Raw genomic sequence first — 22,427 nt, 5'->3', positions numbered from 1 at the left:
ATCTAAATCTGCATAGATGCAGCAAGACACATGCTAACAGCAGAGGCACAGAAAAAATGTGAACCTTCTCTACATCTGTATTTCTTAGAGAGTGACAACTGTATTAAATGGATGTTAACAAATGCTACTTCAATAAATCCTGCCATGCAGGAGGCTGTGATCAGAGATGGACAGCAAATAGATGCTTCATCCCTCCTGAGACCCATTATCAACATGCAGAGAAGCACGTTTTTTATTTTTGTATTTCCTATACATACTTATCTCAGTGAATGCAGAATCAGACCGATGTTACAGCTGACCCCCGGCGTCTCTGCACTGGGAACTGAGCCACGAACACCGCCGATGGCTCGGTTCCCACTCCTCCACGAGCAGAGCAGAGTGATGCTGACAGTCAGTCAGCATAGCTTCTGCTCTACTTCTCAGCGCTCATTGGAGTGCTGAGCAGTGGAGGGGCGGGGAGAGGTTGTCTCAGCGGCTCACTGAGACTGCCATCAATCAGGGCAGCTGGCGGATCCAGACTTGAAAGTCGGGATGATGCGCTGCCTTAACTGATGGCAGTGACGTCAGGGGAGAGCGGACTTCAGACCGCTCTCTGCTGAAAACGGGCCACAGGAGTGTAAAACTAATTGCACTCCTGTGACCCATAAGAGAAGCCCAGCCTAAAAAGCTCAGACTGGACTTCTCCTTTAACATTCTCAGTATACAATCGAAACGGTGAACAGAAAATACATTTGTAAAACAGAGATTATTGAAATTAAAATCTCTCACCACTCTAATAAAGGTAGTGAACCAAGCTTTTTGGGGACTGAGGCCTCGTACACACGACCGGTGGGAGAGCTTTTTTGCAGAGGAAAACGGTCGTGTGTAAATTTTTCATCAAGGAAACTGTCGAGGAACTCGACGAGCAAAAAAGAGAGCAAGTTCTCCTTTTCCTGGACGGGAGTCTCAATTTGCTCGTCGAGTTCCTCGTCGGGCTGGTTTTCGACGAGAAACTCGAGCGTGTGTATGCTAAGGAACCCGCACTTGCTCAGAATAAAGTATGAGATGGGAGTAAAAGTTGCATTTGTAATAGAGATAACACATTTTTCAAGCTGTAACTGACTGTAAAGTGCAAATCGTCTCTTACCAAACTTTTACTTAACACGCAAACTCATGAGATTAGCAAAAGCAGCCCCAAGAATTGTGCAAGTGGAATCGAACTTCCCCTGCAGTTGTATGTGTTGTACTTCACCGCGTTTGAGAACAAGGAGATTTTGTCTTGACCATGTGTACGCAAAGAAAGCTTGTCGAGTTCCTTGACAAGCCTAACAAGGAACTCGACGAGGAAAACAATGTGTTTCGCCCGACGAGTTCCTCGGTCGTGTGTACGAGGCCTGAGTCTATAAACACTCCTCTGGAATTTGCTTTAGGCCAGTGTTTATCACTTGGGGTGCCACAGGGTTCCCCTGGGGGGCTGCAAGCATGAGACCCAGTTTGTCCTGGGCTAGACATGGATGAGAGGACTCTATGATCTGTGATGGTAGACAGCGTGGAGAAGGAATTAGAATACCTGTCTGTGCTCCCATTGTCCTATTCACCATCATCAAAGTAAAAGTAACTGAAAATTGCAAATTTTGGTCGACAGCAGGACAGTAATAAAGAGAATATCTTCCAATAAGGACAATATGTCTGATGACCTTGGATACACCCTGGGGTTCTATCCCTTTGAATAGATTTCTTCTCACTTCCTGTTTTGACTATGGGACAGGAAGCAAAGGGAAGTCTCCCCTATGAAAAAAAAAAAACAGTCAAAACAAAAGACAAAAAAAACAAAAATAACCCTCTTTTATTCTATCTAAAAAAAAAAAGGTTGCTTTAGTTGCACTTTAATCAAGGTGGTTGTGTGCATTATCCCATCTTAATTTTCCGATTGATGAGTAACATTTACATTTTATATACAGCTGAATGGGGATCCTCTGTAATTTTACATACTTTTAAAGAGTGCCTCGACTGAAAAAAGGTTGGAGATCTAGAAACTGCCAAATACAGTCAACTTTTTATATGACCAGCAACCACTGGGTCATCTTATTATAATACAGTGTTAAGGTGTGAATGAACCCCAAGCGCACAACCATGCTAAATAAGTTCTAGCTACATGCAAGCCTTCCAGGCCCCCCTCAAAAGCCTGCTGTAAGGAATGGGTGTACTGAGGATAATGGACCACCGTATTCTATGTCAGTTGTGCATTGCTTGTAATGACTCCAATGTGGTATGCAGTGTTGGGATCATGATAAACCATCATTGTCATTGCCTTTCACTCCTACCCCACCCACATCTGGGAGTTTGGGGGCAGAGTGGAATGGATGGAGAATGAACCATGTATAAACTCTTTTTGTATCCATGTTAACTTGGCCTAAGGGCACAAACCTGCATTCATTGACTTGGATGCCCTATAGTACAGGGTTGCACCAAAATAGTTAAAATCACCTGGCGGCATAAAGAGCAGTTTCTTCATTTGCTCCACAGGTGAGGTTTCTATATTCGTTTTTGAGACAGATGGACAAGGTTAGAATATAGCTTCCCTCCTCCCTTCGTCTTGTTCGTAGGGCTAAACACCATCTGTTGATAATCAGTCTCATGCAGTGGGCTGCACACTGAACTATTTAAGCGATCAGCTCACCCAACAGAGCTGACAATCAAACTATCACACATTAGAGAGTCTGTGTCAGTATATTGATAGTCCTTTGCCTCCCCCCCACTCCCAGTCAGTAAAAATAAATTGGCTTTTTATCACCTTGCTGGCACCTGCATTATATTGGGTGTGAAAAAGGAAGTGCCCATGTTCGCTGCATGTGCTGTGTACAAACACAGAAGGGATCTCTGAGATTTGAGAAAACATATCTTGCTTATAACAGATTCTGCTTATAGATACATGCTATATACCTGTTCCTCATTCAAGCTAGCTCCTAAGCAACAGGGAAGTGGGAGGAATAGAATTTAAAAAAAGTTGATACTTAACATTTATCTTCACATTTTTCACTACATGGCACATAAAATGAACTAACATTGTAATAATATGCAAATGGTAAAATCCCAAAGCATATATTTTTAAAAGTTCATTAAAAAATACCAGTTATGAATGTGCATATTGCATGCATATATTCATGTGCATGATTGTAAAATCTTATTTTGTTGATCTGAAAGTTGAAAAATGTGACTTCGGCCTAAATATGACCTCTACAGTGGAAGCCCTGGCCAAAAAAGGCAAGCAGGAGGACAAAAGGCTAGTCATTTGCTTTATTTGCTTACGTCAAAGCTACTCCCCTGATGACTGCAATACACAGGGAGCCTTGACGGGGCCTGCAGCTTACACATGTATTTGCAAATGGGTGCAACTAAACCCCTGTTTAAATGCACTGTTAGACAGGTGAATTTGGTTGGTTGCTGATTGGTTGGCAAGTTTGAGCTTGGATATTCCATGTTATTTTTGACATGCGTGTGCCCTTTTCAGTGCTCCTTACTGTATAAACCAGTTATAGGTAGGGGTAGTGACAGTTTGTTTTGGCCCAATAACCACTGGACATTGATCAATAAGCAGTAGAAGAGAAATAAACCAGGGGGAAAGCAGGGAGATCCTTGCACTTAAACACTGTGGGTACAGCTTTTTCTCCAGCAAGTGAGCAGCACAGTAGTGACATCACCAAATCTCAGGAGACTAGCAGTCACAGGTAGCTGGATTTACCAAGCAGATATACAGCTAATGTATAAGACTTTTTAGGGATTCAAAGCCAAATAAATAGATTCTTTGGGGGTCTGTTTAGACATAATAAACATTTCTAGATGTGCCCTGCAAGACAATAAATCTTCATCTGTTTATGTTCAAATCCACTTTAGTACTTTACTTTGCTGCTGAAAAACATTTCCTTCTACTTACTAACAGTAGCTACTTGCCACCAACTGATATAGTACTTTCTCTGGCCTCAGGGCTCCTATCATTATCAGCTATATGTATATAGAGTTGTACAGTGAATGTTGGGGTTTGAAGGTTCAAACCATCCTAAATGATAAAGCAACCATAAAGATAGATGAAATAAATGATAAATGCGCTTTTGCTCAGCAACTGGTGTCAAGTTGTTCCTCCATGTGAGAGAGTTCAATACGGATTCTAATATATAGTAGATCTGCAAATGCATTATTTTCTCTGGTTCATGCCAAGTTTTCTCCCATATTGAGCCCAGATAAAGGGGCAGATGTTTTGCCCCTGAAACACTTTGACTGCTTTTATATGACTTCTTTACCAACAATTAAAAGTATCTTAGACTCTTTCATCCAATTTTGGTCTGGCCTTCCATTCTAAGGCCCCGTACACACGACCGAGTTTCTCGGCAGAATTCAGCCAGAAACTCGATCGGAGCTGGATTCTGCCGAGAAACTCGGTCATGTGTATACTTTTCAGCGAGGAAGCCGACGAGGAACTCGTCAGGCCGAATAGAGAACATGTTCTCCATTTCCTTCTTGTTCAATGAGGAAAGTCGGCCCGCCGAGATCCTCGGCGGCTTCAACACTGAACTCGACGAGGAACTCGATGTGTTTGGCACATCGAGTTCCTCGGACGTGTGTACGGGGCCTATGAGTTGAGCTGCTTTTGGGTGCCCAAAACCTTGCTGTGTGCGAGACGCCTCACAAGAGTTTGAGCTTAACATTTTCCTTCATCTGACTACACTTGCAAATCTAAACATTCCTAGTGTTTTTTTGAGTATGTTATTCTAAACACAATGACCAGCAGTATAGATTCAACACTGTTTAGCATTTTAACATGGATGGGGGAATCTACAGCTTTTTCTTGCATGGCTGAATGAGGAAAATTCAAGTGTGTATAACTTGCATTACACCTACTGAGTGATGCCCTGACATTGGGGCTAGCAGAGTGTTTGATTCAATACACACTACACTGTGCCTTAGCAGCAGGTATAGCATGTTGTGAGTAAGGCCAGGATCCATAAATTATTTTTAAATATTCTGTCACGCTACTAAAATCTCATGAGAACAGTCTCCTTTCTTTTTATTACAATTCTTGTAATGTGAGCTGTTGCACAAGATCTGTAGCAGCTGAGCGATCAATCTCCCATGACCTCACAATGCTGTAGAAGAAAATATTGGTATTTAATCCATTTGGATGCAGTTGAAAATTCATTGTTAAAAATTGTGATTTAAAGCGGGAGTTCACCCATAAATTTTTTTTCCCCCTTAGATTGATGCTCATTTTGTCTAGGGGAATCGGCTAGTTGTTTTAAAATCGAAGCTGTACTTACCGTTGTAGAGAGCGATCTTCTCTGCCGCTTCCGGGTATGGTCTTCAGGACTGGGCGTTCCTATTTTGATTGACAGTCTTCCGACACGCTTTCGACGGTCGCATCCATCGCGTCACGAGTAGCCGAAAGAAGCCGAACGTCGGTGCGGCTCTATACTGCGCACCGACGTTCGGCTACTTTCGGAAAATCGGATGCGACCGTCGGAAGCCTGTCGGAAGACTGTCAATCAAAATAGGAACGCCCGCTCCCGCAGCCCATACCCGAAAGCGGCGGAGAAGATCGCTCTCTAAAACGGTAAGTACAGCTTCGATTTTAAAAAAACTAGCCGATTCCCCTAGACCAGGGGTCTCCAAACATTCTAAATAAAGGGCCTGTTTATTGTCCTTCAGACTCTTGGAGGGCCGGACTTTGGCCAGCGGGAGTGAAAATTTTCCTGGCATCATTGTTAGTAAACATCTTGTATTAGGGGGAGGAATAGTGCCTCATTGCTGGTATCATAGGGAGGAATAGTGCTCCATTAGTTGTGTCAGTGGGAGAAATGGTGCTCCATTGTCGGTGTCAGATGGCAGAATAGTGTCTTGTATCAGTGGGAGGGATAGTGCCCCAAGGGCCGGATAAAGGCAAGCAAAGGGCCACATTCGGCCCTCGGGCCGCAGTTTGGAGACCACTGCCCTAGACAAAATGAGCAGGAATCTAAGGTTAAAAAACGTTATTTCCGGGTGAACCTCCACTTTAAGGATATTATTAGCCGTTTTTCCATAAAAAAATAAAAATAACCATGCCATATTATTCACTTGAGACTAATTTCCTACAAATCGCTCAACTATTCCCTGCAGGAGCAATTTTTGCACCTGGAGATTTTTCAATCTCAGAGGGTGAAAATCACAAGGGTAGGCCTTAGCTGTGTGCAGGCATGGGCTTTGCATGAGTAAATATCTGCTGGGTGCTCTGTGTTAAGTGTTGTTGGTCTGTAGGAGTCCTGAGACAAAGCACAATATTGCAAGTGCTGTAGTACAGAGCAGAGATGTTTTATTGTTTAGACTGATGAATGTTAAAATATGATTGGTTTTTATGGGCTACTGCACTCGGCACATCATCATCTTTGAACCGCCTTATTAAATAAGCCGGATAAACTGTAACGAGAATGCAGATGCCAATGGTGAACGCGACAAGGAAAACCATACTGTATTTTTCCATTTCAGTGCTTTCAAAGTGAAACACAAACCTAGCTATTCAATAAAAATTTGCAATTTGCTCTTTTGTGTAATTCCCAATTCAGTAATGATGTAGAACTGAGTACAGAGTCAATGAATTCCTTAACCTTCACTGTAAGAATTAGCCAACTTTAGTGTACACTGGCACAGTCACAAAGATACCAGAACATTTTTGTTTGTTTTAGCCGTGTGATTTTACTAGCTGCCATTTGGTAATCACGATGGGATATTCGGGCGTTTGTCAAGTTATCGGCAACTGTAAGATATTTGTGACCAAGTAAGACTGCACTAGTGTTTGGTAATTTGCGAAGTCTGGAAGGAAAGCACAATGATTAATGTTTCAGTTGTCCATACTGTTAAGAGTTTTGTCATCTGTTCCACTGCATTACTTGTCTGCCTCAGGGATCTTTTATGGGAGCCCTATGCAGATGTGAGCTGCTAATGAGGCCAAGCAGCTGTATGAGGCAGCACACACAGCAAAAGGGTTAAAACATGCATTCAATGCACAGATCTGACGTAATAGAACTGACCATATGATAGAAGCTTTCATGGATCAAATATCTGTACTATAGCACATGCATTATGCTATAGAGAATACTAAAGTATACCAGGCTAAACAATCTGCCACAAAGCTAACTATCCATGTGAAAAGCCTCAGATGGATGCTGTCATCCACTCATTCCTTTGCTGCATGTTGGTCCCAGTGATGTTATTTGCAGCAAAATGGAACAAGTTGCTAAGGGAAAAACAACTGATACTGAAGTGTCAAGGCCAACATGACACAGTAGACACACTAGTTTCTGCCACGGCACAGAATCCTCAAAAAAAGAATAGAAATCAGATTTAAAATAGGAAAAATATATAGGGCATGTAGAAAAATAGACGTTCTTGGGTCATTGTCAAAAGCCCTCTATTAACTACATAGCCAAACCCTTTGTGTAGGCAATATAATAACACTCAGATTGCAAAGGGTAATCACTGTAGCCATAGATTTGTTTTTCATTAATTAGTGCCCAATTTTTCACTGCTTACTAAGCTTTTCAAACCCGATAACCACTGGGCACATAGCCTGCAGGCCTTTCAGCTGCCAGTGGTACAATGTAACAATCATGGGAGAGTGAAGGACAAGATGCAGAAAGACCTCATTCTCACAAGCGCCAAAAAGGGCTCCTTAGAAAGGCATTTGGGGCCACTCTGTCCTGTTCATTTTGATCATTTTTCCAAGTTGGCCCTCAGGCCAGAAAAGTGATAGTAGCATGGACTAAGGGGGGCTGAAACAGCATGGGTGCAGAAATGCTGTTCTACATCTACCACCCTAGTTGACCATATTGCCGTCTTTGCAGATCATGGAAAATATACCAACTTTACAGCACAAGGCAGTGAAGGAGCAATACATGTTAGGAAACTACATTTTCCCCCACTCTGCCAATATAAAACATACCCCTTACTACTTCTTATGTGTGTGCATTTTAAGTGAAAGAAAGAAATAAAAAAAAAATGGGCACCCACCAGTCATACAAATTATTTTTCTTTTAAGATTAAATGTTTTTTGTTAACCAGTATGAACGTTTTTAAATAACAGGGAATAATTGTATCTTTAAATCCCTTTCACATTGCAGCGGCGGCCACATTAGCGGTAAAGCGCTGCTAGTTTTAGGGGCACTCTTTGGCCACTAGCGGGGCATTTTTATCCCCCGCTAGCGACCGAGGAAAGGGTAAATAGCGCCCGTGTAGTGCTGCTGTCGAAGCGCTTAGGCAGCAGTGCCCATTCATTTCAATGGGCAGGAGCGGTGTATGCACTGCTTCTTCACTGCCCCAAAGACGCTGCTTGCAGGCTTTTTTTTCACTGTCCTGCAAGCGTAGCGCCTCGGTGGGAAAGTACTCAGGCTTTAATACTGGGACTGCAGATGAGGCATTTTTCATGTGTGAACGTTTATTGCTTTCAAAAATCCAAGTAAAAAGGCACCACACTCCTTTCAGTGTTTGACCTTGGTAATAAATGGGCACTTGTAGTGACTATTGGATGGCACTGCGCAAGTTACAGTAAAACAATGAGACATCACCAGCACTCCGTTGCAAACACATGCACCGATTTACTAGTATAATGTTACATTAGTCATATAAGCCAATGTTTCAGGGATGTGTAGGGTCCCTTCCTCAAAGCATATTGTGACCATTCATGTTCCCGATTTCTCATCTTAAGTGACAATCTGTCACAGATTGTCCAGGATTGCAGAGGCCTACCTACACAATTAGTTTCCTAAATGAGGAGCAACCTGAATTGCACTAGAAAGGGTTCTGAATCCGTTGATAACTTGCTTGATCAATCCCCTTAGAGCCCATTCACACAGGGGCAACACGACTTCCAGCACGACTTTGGGAGGCAACTTGGACACGACTTGAGCTTGAACCATCAGGCAACTTACAAGGCAACTTCAAGTTGCCTCCAGAAGGCTTTCCAGTGGCCAATCAAACAACAATAAGCTCTGTGGGAGGGAGGGGGGAGAGAAGGGTTTGCCTGAGAAATGTATGTTATCTTCCTGTATTGTTGCTTCAGTTAGAACAGTGATCCAACTTCTGAGGCGACTTCCATTGAAATCTATGGGTACAAGTTGCCTACAAGTCGGATTGAAGTAGTACAGGAACTTTTTCTGAAGTCGGCTCCCATTCACTTCCATTCATTTTCTCGACCGCGTGACTTGGGGCAACTTGAATTTGGATCCCAGGTCGCCCCAGTGTGAACCGGCTCTTAAGGATGAACTGACACATGTCTACTCCAGTGTGTTGTGTTAACTACTTCAGCCCCAGAAGATTTTACTCCCTTCCAGACCAGAGCATTTTTTGCAATTCAGCACTGTGTCGCTTTAGCTGACAATTGCGTTTCTTTTTTCCCCACAATTGTCAATTGTCCATTTCAATTTCAAATTGACAATTGTCTTTTTTTTTTTTTTTTACCACAAATAGGGGTTTATTTTGGTGGTATTTGATCACCTCTGTGGTTATTTTTTGCGCAATAAACAAAAAAAAATTGTTTTGCTTTTTTCTATAATTAATATCTATAATTTTTTTTCCTCAGTTTAGGCCGATATAGATTCCTAGACATGTTTTGGTAAAAAAAAAAAAAAAACATTGCAATAAGCGTATATTAATTGGTTTGCGCAAAAGTTAGTGTCTACAAAATAGATTTATGGCATTTTTATTATTATTTTTACAAGTAATTGTGGCGATCTGCGATTTTTAATCGGGACTGCGACATTATGGTGGACACACCGCCCACTTTTGGGACCATTGTCATTTATACAGCGATAAGAGCTACACATAGCCATTGATTACTGTATTAATGAAACTGGCAGGGAGGGGGTTAAACACGAGGTGTCAGACAGAGATCACTGCTCCTGATGATAGGGAGCAGTAGAGCCCTGTCATGTTGCTACGCAGAACAGGGAAATGCCTTGTTTACATAGGCATCTCCCCGTTCTGACTCTCCTCGCCGCACTTGTGGGCCACCAGCAAACATCAAGTTCGCAAGCCAGCTAGGTGGCAAATTTAAAGGGACGTACAGGTACGCCCATTTGCCTGCCTCTGCCATTCTGCCAACGTAAATCGGTGTGTGGCAGTCGGCAAGGGGTTAAAGTGCCATGCATGAGTGCAAAATGTATTAAGGCAGTCCCTTTCAAACAAATGGGATGCCAACACACCAGAATGGACCTAAATACAGTGGCAAGTGAAACGCTGCATCTGGGTGGCAGGAGATAGTGGCAAGTGACATGCTGCATCTGGTTGAAGGTAACAGTGATGTACAGAATGTCGGCATCCGATATCGGCTTGAAATGCGGCCGCAAATTTGGTTTCGGTATTGGCCCTGAAAAAATTATATTGGTGGACCCTGCCATTAAATGAGTTGCAACTCAAAACACCAACACACGTTTTGTACACCTGACCAAAAAAGCATGTGTGTGACTCTAGTCTAGCCTAAGACCACAGAAAGCCGCTTTAAGATCAGATTGTTGCTGCCTGTTCATTCCAATTTTCTCTCCCATTAGGTGCACTTTTAATGTGTTATTGAAATGTATATGTAGTACAGTAAGTAATGCTCTGCCAGAGTACCTACATACCCCCTACAAAATAATTACATAATAGATCTACGCGCGTGTGTGTGTGTGTGTGTGTGTGTGTGTGTGTGTGTGTGTGTGTGTGTGTGTGTATTAGGGCGTTTCTATATAAAATTTGCATTCTGTTAGTCACTACTACCTACGCAAAATTTGACCTCGTCATATCTTTTACCTCCTTGATCATCAGCCCACCCCAATACTTCTGAAATACGTGAAGAGAAGAAAAGAAAAAGATTTGGTTTGTAAAGCTATAGAAAAAAATGCATGTTTCCGAGTCCCAGGAGGACCTACTATCTGGGCACACTGACACAGAGGTGTCACCTCTATCACACAGTTTGATTACTGTGCTGATGGCTTTTCCCAGAATTCACTAAGCAGTCAATGTGCACCTATTGTACAAAAAGTAGGCCAGAGGAAGAAATGCAGTATAAAAATGACGCATATCTTTACATACTAAGGGAACAACATGAATCATACTGAGACTAGTGTCATTACCACCATTCAGGTTTTATTTGCATCATACAAAGTGGGCTTATAGAAATAAGGCCTTATCAAAGTACAGAAACATGGGATGCAAGCAGAACACCTTGTTGCTGGAAAAAGATTAGTGGGCGCACAGATCATCCTTCAAGAATGAGTGGAAACATAAAGGAAAATTCAATGCAGTATAAGGCCAAAGTTGAGAAACCAGGAATACAGCAATGTGTGGGCAGTGGAGACAGACCTCGGGAAAGTACAGATAAATTGTAATCTCCCTCAAGTTGCCATGGAAACAGAGGAATCCTGCATCATCAGGACACAGTGTTTGTGCTGTAGGAATCAGAAATGTCTCTCGGCCGATAAAATCAGTAACATTACTGGGATCATCTGACAGACACAGAGCACATCTCACCTTACCCAGGGTGGAGCTCCCGTAAACAGAAGAGGATGGCATCCCCTGCTTCCCACACAGCAAGAAAATGCAATATACATCATGGCCAGAAATCAGGTTAGTATCCCAGTGAGAAAGAATGAAAGCAGATTTCCCCATTTAGAAAACGCTATACAAATATGGGATACCAAGTATTTAAGAGGGATAGATGGAGATACCCGACTTCTAATGATACATAGTGCCAAGTACTGTGATGTAGCAACATCCTCATCTCTAGTATTAAAGGGCAGCATAGAGTTTGAGTCAATACAGCAATGTGTATCATATGATATGATTGGTGACGTGAATGCTGACATTTTACATTTCTGTTATGGTATCGAGAAGGAACAGAACCCTTGAAGCTGTGCGCTCCCATTCATTGCATTGCAACATATTGCAATCACTTTGCTGGGGTGCCTTTGGAAACTAATGGTGTTGCAATGCACTAATACACACATGGTACACACATTGCTGAAATGCACACATGTAAATCCAGCCGAAGACATCAGTAAGCCGTTTTTAAATAAGAATGTTGCAGCCTATATTTCCTGGATTTGTCTCATTATGCAAACTTTATTATTTCATTATAAGGTCTAGTACAGCAATACAAATAATGGAAGCTGTGCCCCCAAAAAAGGTAGGCAAAGGTCAAAACGACTAGGCCTATGGCTTTGCTTTAGCTGATCTTTTCTCCATTAAAGGACTTGTTGTGCCTTGTACTGCACTGGGCCCCTGTGTGAAGATGGCCATCTTAGTGGAGGCAGGGCTTTACTTCCTCATGTCAGAGCCTCCAGCAGGGAGACCAGTGAGCAGCACAGTAATAAGAACAACAAATCTCACAAGACAAGCTGTTCAATGCAGCAACGCCTTATGCTAGCCACACACGCATAGTTCTCCATCATTCAGAACACAAAGCTGGACTTGAAAATGTTTAATTTGAGCAAAATGATCTCTAGGCAAACATAAAAACATACAGAAAAAATACATACTTTTAATTTGCATTTCTGTCTCTTTAGACCAAATTATTCCTCATATGGACAAATGTTTAGTCACCTTGCTGCCCTTAGACAGTGATTGGACAGAGACTGAGCAGTAGCTCATTCCTCTGTCACCGATGCACATACAGAAGGCCTGCACCAAGGCAATTTAGGCACCTTTACTTCACGAACATTGTGCATTGCCATACGTTACTGACATTGGGCATTTAACTTCTTCCCCTATGGTGGCCAATGCCGTGATTCCTTGCTATATACCTTGTTTGTAAGATTACTGTTGTTCTGGCTTTCTTGTTACTGACCAAAATTGCAGAGCCTCCCCACATCTCCTACTCTCATTGCCTACCCTGCCCATTCCTGTTACATATGCCTGCTATCTGCCTGAACTCTGACTGCTCTTGCCAGCCCCCTGCCTCAACCAGCTATATGGCAGTTTATTTATCACACTGTAGGTACTCCACATGGTGGGGTGATTCTGAGAGCCACTGTGTGGTGATATCGCACAGATTTTTTTATTTTATTTTTTCGGGCCACTGGCCCATCACTCCCTGGGTGAAGACAAAGGGGACACTAAAGATGGGCATACATGAAACAAAATTTGGTTGATCCAGTAGCCATCTTCGTGTTTTTCTTGAACGATTCGTGCCACCCTATATTAGTCGGCAACGCTAATCATTGTATTCTGCAGGCAGGGAAGACTCCACAGCCTCCCTGCCGGGAGAACACAATAGTGTTGCGTGATGGATTCCCCCATCGACACCGACTGTGTTGATGGAAGACTCAAGCAAATTTCTACCCATGGTGGAAGGAAAGAAAATTGCATAATGTATGGCCTGTTTTTCTGCGCACCTCAGATGAGCCTCCGCTAATCGCTATGGTGTTTGACCACCTGCATTGGGGTAGACATTACATTTGTGACACAAGGAGACTGGACATTATAAGCATGTGAACCATATATCATCACTATTATACATTTTTAAGGACCACAAAAGAATATAAAAATACTTTGATAGACACATCACCCATCCAATCCCAAGCAAGGGGGAGTGTCTATACGCGGCGGGGCGGGGAACAGACAGCTATTCAAATGAAAGCTGTAATGTTCTCCGCACGCTGATTAAATAGGCGGCGGCATATAGGTATGGGGAGACATGGCTGCATATGTGGGGGGACATGGCTGCATATGTGGGGGGACATGGCTGCATATGTGGGGGGGACATGGCTGCATATGTGGGGGGGACATGGCTGCATATGTGGGGGGGACATGGCTGCATATGTGGGGGGACATGGCTGCATATGTGGGGGGACATGGCTGCATTTGGGGACACATTTAAAAAAAAGTATCGTATTTGGTATCGACGAGTACTTGAAAAAAAGTATCGGTACTTGTACTCGGTCCTAAAAAAGTGGTATCGGGACAACCCTAGTGGTTTCCATAGGACATATTTCATTTAGCATATATGTCCATACATACTTCTAGATAATAGGCACATTAAAGCAAACTTGTGCCCTCTCAAAACAAATTCAGCATCCTAAAAAGGTGCCTACATTATATTGTGGCTGCTGTGCAGTATGTTGTTACTGGAAGGGTCCTCTGCACACAGTGGTGTATAGTACCACAAGGGTTAGTGATTTGGTTGTTGTAATGCCACAGTGCAGGGCCATGGAGATTTTAGGCAGTTGTAGGGTTAATGAGCATTATTCATCAGTGACAAAGGTCCTATTAATTCCCAGAGATCCTGGAGTGGTGAGAGAGATCTCACACAGCACCCTCATTAACAACATGCCCTTAATTAACAAGCTAATTGCAAGTTATTTCATAGTTGCAATTACCTTCTATCTGCTCCACAAAACTTAAAGCAGCAGCATAATCATGTATCCTCGTGACACTCATATATACAGCATGGGAATGACATATGTTCAGAACCAATACACAGAAGCCTAAAATATACTTGAAAGAAAGGCAGCTATTCTTCCGTTGAGTTAAATTAAAAACAAAAAAAAACCACCTCATGCAGATTCGCAGTTGTCTCATTGACATGGTCAGTCTACCCCCTACCCAAACTGTTTAAAAACTCCTAATAGGTCTATCTGCAACTTCTTGATGACTTCAAGTCTTTAAAGTACACCAGTGATAGTCTAAAAATGGAGCTCACCAGTGATCCTCTAGAAACGACAATAACACCACTGTAGAGCCAATTAGATATTCAGAGGTATTCTTCACAAAGGGCCTTTCTGATCTCACAGGAGATAAAGAAGATGAAGTGCTGAGTTATTCTGTGGGATTATCCTTCAGAATCAAATTGCATTTAAAAATCTTTGCAATACAAATTGAGTAAAGGTTAGTTCAAACAAAATGATGTGCAACAGTAACAGCAGGAAAAAAAAACGCGCACACACACACAGGTGAATGTGTGTATTTGTTCTGCCATATTGTGCAGTTTTATAAATTAAATCTTTCAACTTACATTATTTTGCATTGCAAGAATAGAAGCTACTTTTTAGAACCTGGATCCCTCCACCTTCTTAAAGTGGAACCTTACCCATAACAACTTGATAAAAAAAGCAATGTTCTTTAGCAGGGAACTAACATTAATAATTAGTGTGTGCTGTAAACTGCCACCAGCATTGTTCCTGTTTCTTCTTGCTGGAGAATACCATTTTGCTGAAGCCCAAAGCCCCTAAGCAGAAGGAGATCATAAAGCGGAACTAAACCCATTGATTTAAGGGTTTCAAATAAATGTCAATTCCTGGAATGCCAGCAATAATAACATTTGCTTGTTTCCTCAACCACACTGTCAAACCATGGAAATGGCTGGTGTCATAACTGATCACGTGTGCAGAACGATGGCAGTTGCAGAGCAAACAGAAGCAGCTTGCTTGGCTATAAAGGATAGGAGGGTTTAATTCAGCTTTAAGGCTGTCAGCAGATTGGTCTCTACAAATTCAAATGCATCTAAAAATAGAGAGCAACTGAGCATGTGCAGAACAGGGCGAGACTGTGTATTACTGGATTTTACACAGTATAGGCGCCCATTTTTAATGTTTTGCATAGCTATACCAGCAAAATGGGCAAGTCTGAAGTGATCTAACGGGACTTAATTTTCAGACTAAAGTTTCACTTTAACTTCAAGCTGCTCACCTGACTTAAAGGGGTTGTTAAAGGTTTGTTTTTTATTTTCTAAATAGGTTCCTTCAGACCCGGTTCACACTGGGGCGACTCGTCAGGCGACACAGCCGCCTGACAAGTCGCGTCCCATTGTAGTCAATAGAACCGTTCTAATAGGAGCGACGCAAGTCGCTCCGACTTAGAAAAAGGTTCTTGTACGACTTTGGGGGCGACTCGGGACGATTTGCATTGAATTCTATACAGAAGTCATTTTGCAAGTAGCCTTAGAAGTCGTCTTCAGGTCGCCTGGCCGAGTCGCCCCCAAAGTCGTGCCGCCCCAGTGGGAACTGGCTCTTAAGCTAGTGCATTGTTGGTTCACTTACCCTTTCCTTCGATTTACCTTCCAAATGTTTGTTTTCTTTGTCTAAATTTCTCACTTCCTGTTCCTCCTCAGTAAGCTGTTCTGGCTGACTAACCCCCAGCCAAATGATGGAGGCAAGCTTACTGAGGAGAAACAGGAAGTGAGAAATTCAGACAAAGAAAAACAAACATTTAGAAGGGAAATCGAAGGAAGGGGTAAGTGAACCAACAATGCACAAGCTTAAAGGGACCCATTTAGAAAATCAAAAAACAAACCTTTACAACCCCTTTAATGAAAAAATATATGTTATCTTCTAAGCCCACTTTGACACTTAAGGTCTAATCAAGTCTAAAGTCATCTGGGGTCACCAAAACCAATGCATTCGCCCACAAAGAAGGGACGGTCCACTGCTGGAGCAGAGGGGGCACTATTTTACAGGGAGTGGAGGATTAGGCAAGTAAAAGGGCTCATACCATTCCAGTAATTGAGAAGTTAACCCATGCTGTGCAGATGCAGCCAGACTGCAAGGCAAGACCGTTTAATTTTAAGAGTTTAGCTTTGATGCAGAATCCTATTCTATTTTGCATCTAAAATAACTCCAAGTCCATTGTAATGTTACTAACTACATTCCTTTTTTATAAAAAAAATATATATATGTCCCAAGGCACATCAATCCAAGCATGCAAAGATGTAAATACTTGTTTAGCCACCCTTCTTCCGCAAGATGTCACAGGCGAGCAGGTCTGAACTTGGACAAAAAAGACGAACAAAAAAAACACATCATTCATGATGCATTAGGAGCTTCTCCAACTCAGGTCTCATCTTCAGTATGGTGTGCTCCCGAACAGTCTCATGATGTACACATTCCGGACAGGGTAATAAACTTGTAATTTTTACATTCCAGTATAAAACAATTTCTGCACACTCCGTGATCAATCTCCTAGAATATAGATCCATCTGCCAAAGATGCAGAAAAGTAATACCATTAACAGCTTGCTGTGAGGTTACGACCATCCGAAGCCAATGTCTTTTGAAAAGTAGAGTGTCATTTGCTGTGGGCTCGCTGGGTTTTAGATCTTCAATCCCGTAGCTGCATCAGGGTGACATTAATCATATTCATACATGGACATAAAACTTCTGTCCCTATTCAGTCTGAGATATAGGGTACTGAATTTCCACACATGAGGTTGAATTCACACTTCTTCCACTCCTGCTGCGATTTGAAATTGCCCATTAGTAGCATGACCCCAAGGTCCTCAATGCAGTCATTACTACTGCCGAAGTGTGCTGTTAGGCAAACATCTCTACTTCCACAATATTAACCCAGCACAAGTTCTTCCTCAAATGAAAAGATAGTCTAACATGAACCAAATTAAAATCCTGTACAGAGAGTCTTTTACACGGGATCAGGGAGAGTACATGGAATACGTTATAAGAAAAAAAGATTTCCTTAATCTGACAATTATTAAAAGTAGAAAAGATAGGTGTGGTAGTTGCATAGATGTGTTCACAAGCATCACCACACTGGCAGGGATATGTGCCACTTCCTACGGGTTATTTGGGTAGCTTTGCAAATCTAGCAATGTACAGTACAAGTCTGGCTAGAAATAAGATCTACATACAAAGGGTGTCAGTCATGCAACATAGTGGAGTTCCCTCAATTTTGTGCAAGCCTCCTCCCCCCATTTGGGGCTAAACATGCTTCTCATAAAAGTTTTTTCCTGGGTATGGCCGTCACTTTTAATTAGGTTGTCTGTTGTTGTAGTTCAGGCAATGCTAAATAGGGGCATGGTACGAATCCAGACCAAGTCACTGTCCCATTTAGAACACCGCTGTTGTCCTAAAAGCAGAGCTGACAGCGGGAGACTGGAGAGTTCTGGATGGTGGGCGGGAGCTGCCCGAGTTATCTTTTTAAAGTGGTTGTAAACCATGTTACAGGCTTACCTGTAGGTACCGTAACTTGAATATCTCCTAAACTTGTACAGTTTAGGAGATATTCAGTAAATGCGCTGCTGCCTACATCATTGGCGCATGTGCACTTTAGAAACGAGCCGCTGTGTCTTTCTTCAGGAGTCGTGTCGCAAACCAGGAAGTAACTCTGGTGGAAGATGTCCATGATGTACTCCGAGGGCCAACGCCGATCCAGGGCATCATTCTAAGGCAGTGGTTCTCAACCCTTTAGTGCTGTGACCCCTTGATACAATTTCCCAAGTTGTGGGGACCCCTAACAGTAACATTTTTGTAGCTTGCGTTGTCAGCACCCGAAGCAAGAAAAGTAATTTGCACCCCTGACCCATGGAACTATTGCGCTCCCTGAGTCCCCTCCACTCGTACAGTATTAAAACCTCATATGGTACATTTTAGGATGTACTACCCTCTCTCTTTGTTCTGCTTTCTTTACCTTTTATCTCTCGCTATCCTAATTTCTTGTTTTTTCCCCCGTCCCTCTCTCTAGCTATCTTTCTTGTTTTTTCTCTTATTCTTTTTCTTTCTTCCTCCCCCTCTTTTCCTCTCCCTTCCATGTATTCTCTATTTTTATTCCTTCTCTTACTCCTTGGTGGGGTTTTTTTTGATGGAATGAGGGGTTGTGCTGGGGGGGGGGGGGGGAGTTCTGATCAGTCAACTTAGGTGCTCTGGATTAAGGTCATCTGCTGATCTGAGAACTGTAGTGGGGACTTTTAATGGCAACTATAATCACTTTGTGGTGTCTCGTATAAGCGACACCTATGCTGAAATCAGGAGAAAGGGTCTCCTCCAGTCCCACCCAATCTCATTGTGTGTACTAGGCTCCCCCTTCTGCCCTCGGTTCAGAACTCTCAGGCCTCCCACCTTTTGTCCTATGTAAGGTAGGAAAACAAAGATGGTTAGGACACTGCTGTGAAGGATTGGGGGGGGGGGGGTGATGTAAATAGTGGCTGAAAACACCAACGTTAAGGATGGGGAGAGCGGGGTGATATAAAAGGGGGCCGAGAACATTCCATGGTGAGTTGCAGACACTGCTGTGAATGAAGGGGGATATGACTTGAAGGGGGTTCACAACACTACTGTGAAGGCAGTGGAGGGGGGGGGGGGGGTTATACTACTGTTAAGGGAGAACTGTGATATAAAGGGGGGCCGAGAACATTCCTTGATGAGTTGCAGACACGGCTGTGAATGAAGGGGGATGTGAATGAAGGGGGTTCACAACACTACTGTGAAGGCAGTGGAGGGGGGCTGACACTACTATGAATGTAGGACTGTGATATAAAGGGGAATTGTGATATGCAGGGGGGACTGATGACATGGATATAAGAATGGGATTGTAATGTAAAAGGAGAGGGGGCTGTGATGTGAAAAATCTGAGTCAGACAAATATGTGATTTGGACCTCTGCTGGATGTAGGGATACATCTATGTTCGTAGGGGTATATCTATGGTTTGATAAAGTCTCACAGAGAAGACACAATTGTATGGTATTGCTTGGCTATAAATGATGCCCTTTTATGTTTGGCCTATTCCCATTTCTTATGTATGTGTACACTAGTCTGAAGGTTTACAATGTATGAAGGCCACACTACTTTTTAATGAATAAAAGACTACCGCTTATAGCGGATCGAAAAACACAGTCTCACCGATAGAGTGGGGTCCCTCAAAAACTGTTACTGTATATTACAAAAACGTTCTCAGCTTCATTCACAATACCTTTACCTCTGTACTATGCCATATATCTATTATTAACAACTGTAACATCCTTTATATACACACAACAGTGTTTGAAACTACTATGGCAGGAGATGCCCACAATTCACTTTCAAGGTCTGTGCAGATTGCTGGTAATAGCAGTAAGCCGGGAGGGGGAAGGAGGACTGGAGATTCTTGGAAGTACTATACAAAAAGTATTGATCCAATGGTTGCAAGAAATTAGTAGTTCCAGAAAATAGGGACTCCTGCAGACTAAAATGGAAAGGTTACTTTTATTATAACATATATATTTTAGGTGACAAGGAAACATTCTTAGCACACTGCTACAAGTATAATAAGCGGCTTGTAGAAACCCATAAACAACTAAATGTGACAGAGACCCCTAGCCTGTGACAATGAAATGACGGCACCTCATTTGCTTGAAAACATCCTCAAGACGCCAATCCGTGAATGCAAGATGTTTGTGCTGAATTTGTTTCGGGACGATAAAACATGTTTGTACGTTTGGAAAAGCTCCTGACAAGATGGATTATTCATGCCCCTCATTCATCAACAAATTCACAACATAACAGCCAGTAAAAGGAAGTGCATTTCATTTTGATTATTTCAAATGTTGCATTAATGAGAGAGTAAGTGACGGAGCAGCGAGAGATATTAACCAGGGACACTAAATAAGCAGCAAATAGGCTTTTTTAAAACAGATTTTAGATAATTCATTTCTTAAAAGCAGTCTGCATGTTGGCTGGTCCCTTGAACGAAGAGATCCCATCTGCCTGCAGCAGCTTCACACATAGCTATTAATCAGGACACAGATCGTTAGCCAAGGAAGGTGGTAGAAGATTATTTTATAATTACTTATCTGTCAACATTTTGCGCTCTATCAACCCACTGCTAAAATAGAAATTGTGCCCCAAAATGTCATGTATGTGAGGGGGTGGGAGGGGAGCATAATAAACAATGTTTACTGTTTGTTTTCCCAGAAGCCCATACTGCTTCAGCATCCTTTCCCAAAGTCTCATCGGTGAACTAGGAAGAGAGTCAAGCCCCGAGAGACTTCATCTAGTGTATTTCCTGACAGCCATGTGTGAGTCCCTATGTCAGAATTCGTATGGCACCAGCCAATCACTTTTCTGTGATCGATCACGTCTCACAGCTGCAAAAACAAAGTAAAACCCACAGCCAATTTAGAAAAATTCCAATATGTTTGACACGATTTTCCATATCTACATATCAGATCAAATAAACTACCAGATTGCATCCAGCAAACACTGCATTACAAAGAAAAGATGTCCATGTATGTGCCTTCATACCATCCTTAAATGAAAGACTCGAATCAATCATCTTCCACAGAGATTCAAACTCAATGGTTGTGCAAAAGCCACCATGTCTACTTTGTCTGGCTACTTCCCAAAGGTAAAACAGGCGTCACCCAAGAGACTATACCTGCAGGCAGAAGCCAACACTAAATTAAACTGACAACCACCTGATGCTTCCAGTACGTAACTAAAAATCAAATGAATCGTTTTAGAGGTTTCATTGTTCTGTTTGGTGTCCATGTGACCTTACTATATATTTATATGCAGAATCCATCAGGGGAAAGAGGCACAGAAAGAATTTATAATTAGCCCTCAAGAACATACAAATATTTGGAGAACAACAAAGCCAGTGACAATTAGTGAGTCGAGGTAAAGCTGTGTTCTGCCCCTCCCCCCCAAAAATAAAAAAATACAATTACAAAGGCAGCAGCTAACACATACTGTAGCTGCTGATTTTTAAAAATAGAACACTTTCCTGTCCTGGAATCCAGCAATGTCTGCAACCCAGCCGATGATTCCATCGGCTGACGGTGCCGCCGCCATTGCCGGTAAGGGAACCTACGCATGCCTGAATCGTGAGGTTTTCTCTTACTGGCCCGGCAGCAGGGGGAAGGAGGAGGGAGCTACGGCAAGGTCTGATGGAAGTGGGGACAAGGTACCTGTCAAAAACAGGTGCATGCTCCCCCCCTCCCCCCAAAAGGTGCCAAATGTGGCAAAGGAGGGGAGGAATCAGATAGGTGGAAGTTCCGCTTTTTAAACTAAAAAACTAGTCCTGACATGGCCATAGAGGCAGTCCATAGGTTTGTTTTTAAGTTGAATTTGTATGCAAGTCAGAACAGGTACATTTTTTAAGTAACTCCATCCTCTGTTTGTAAGAATGAGTCGTATGCAAGTCGGATGTTTTTAACTCGGGGACTGCTTGTAATTGGAGTGGGAGAAGAGTTGCCAAGAAAGTCTGGGACAGCAGTGAACACCTGCCAAATGAATACAATCCAACCCCACTTACCCCAAAAATCAAGGAAGGCCTAAAAAGCAAATATGTTGGGGCCAGAAGGATTTGTACCCACTATAGTCTCAGACAGCATTGAATACCTGGCAGGGGGATTAAATCTTACCCCACTCATACCAAAACAGGGGAGTGCCTAAACAATTATTCTGGAACTAGAAGAAGGATATGTATCCACTATAGTTTAGGACAACATTGAATATCTGGCAGATGCAGTGGCGGCCCGTCCATAGGGGGCGCATGGGTGACCGCCCCCCCAGCTATTTACTTTTTTTTTTTTTTTTTTTAAGAGTCACTTTAAGAGTGACCAGGCGCCGGACACACGGCAGTCTATGGGAAGCTTCCCAGCTTGCAATCAGCCGATTGGAAGCTGGGAAGCCGATTTGCCCATGTTCAGGGTGTGTGCGGGACGCAAGCATTGTGCCCGCAAACAC

The 22,427-nt window shown here is 42.6% G+C and overlaps 1 protein-coding gene and 1 long non-coding RNA gene across 8 annotated transcripts in view; one reads left to right on the top strand and one right to left on the bottom strand.

The window, feature by feature from the left end:
* The window catches only part of CADM1 (cell adhesion molecule 1), a 427,454-nt gene that overhangs the window by 260,605 nt on the left and 144,422 nt on the right, over positions 1–22,427 (bottom strand). The gene's annotated exons all lie outside the window — the stretch shown is intronic.
* On the top strand, positions 11,193–21,195 carry LOC120915123. The gene is made up of 2 exons (XR_005743844.1): positions 11,193–11,604; positions 20,652–21,195. It is a non-coding gene; the product is annotated as an uncharacterized LOC120915123 (long non-coding RNA).

This window comes from Rana temporaria, chromosome 10, assembly GCF_905171775.1.
Source record: "Rana temporaria chromosome 10, aRanTem1.1, whole genome shotgun sequence".
In the NCBI taxonomy this organism is placed as follows: Eukaryota; Metazoa; Chordata; class Amphibia; order Anura; family Ranidae; genus Rana; species Rana temporaria.
This window is presented reverse-complemented; position numbering and strand designations above follow the sequence as displayed.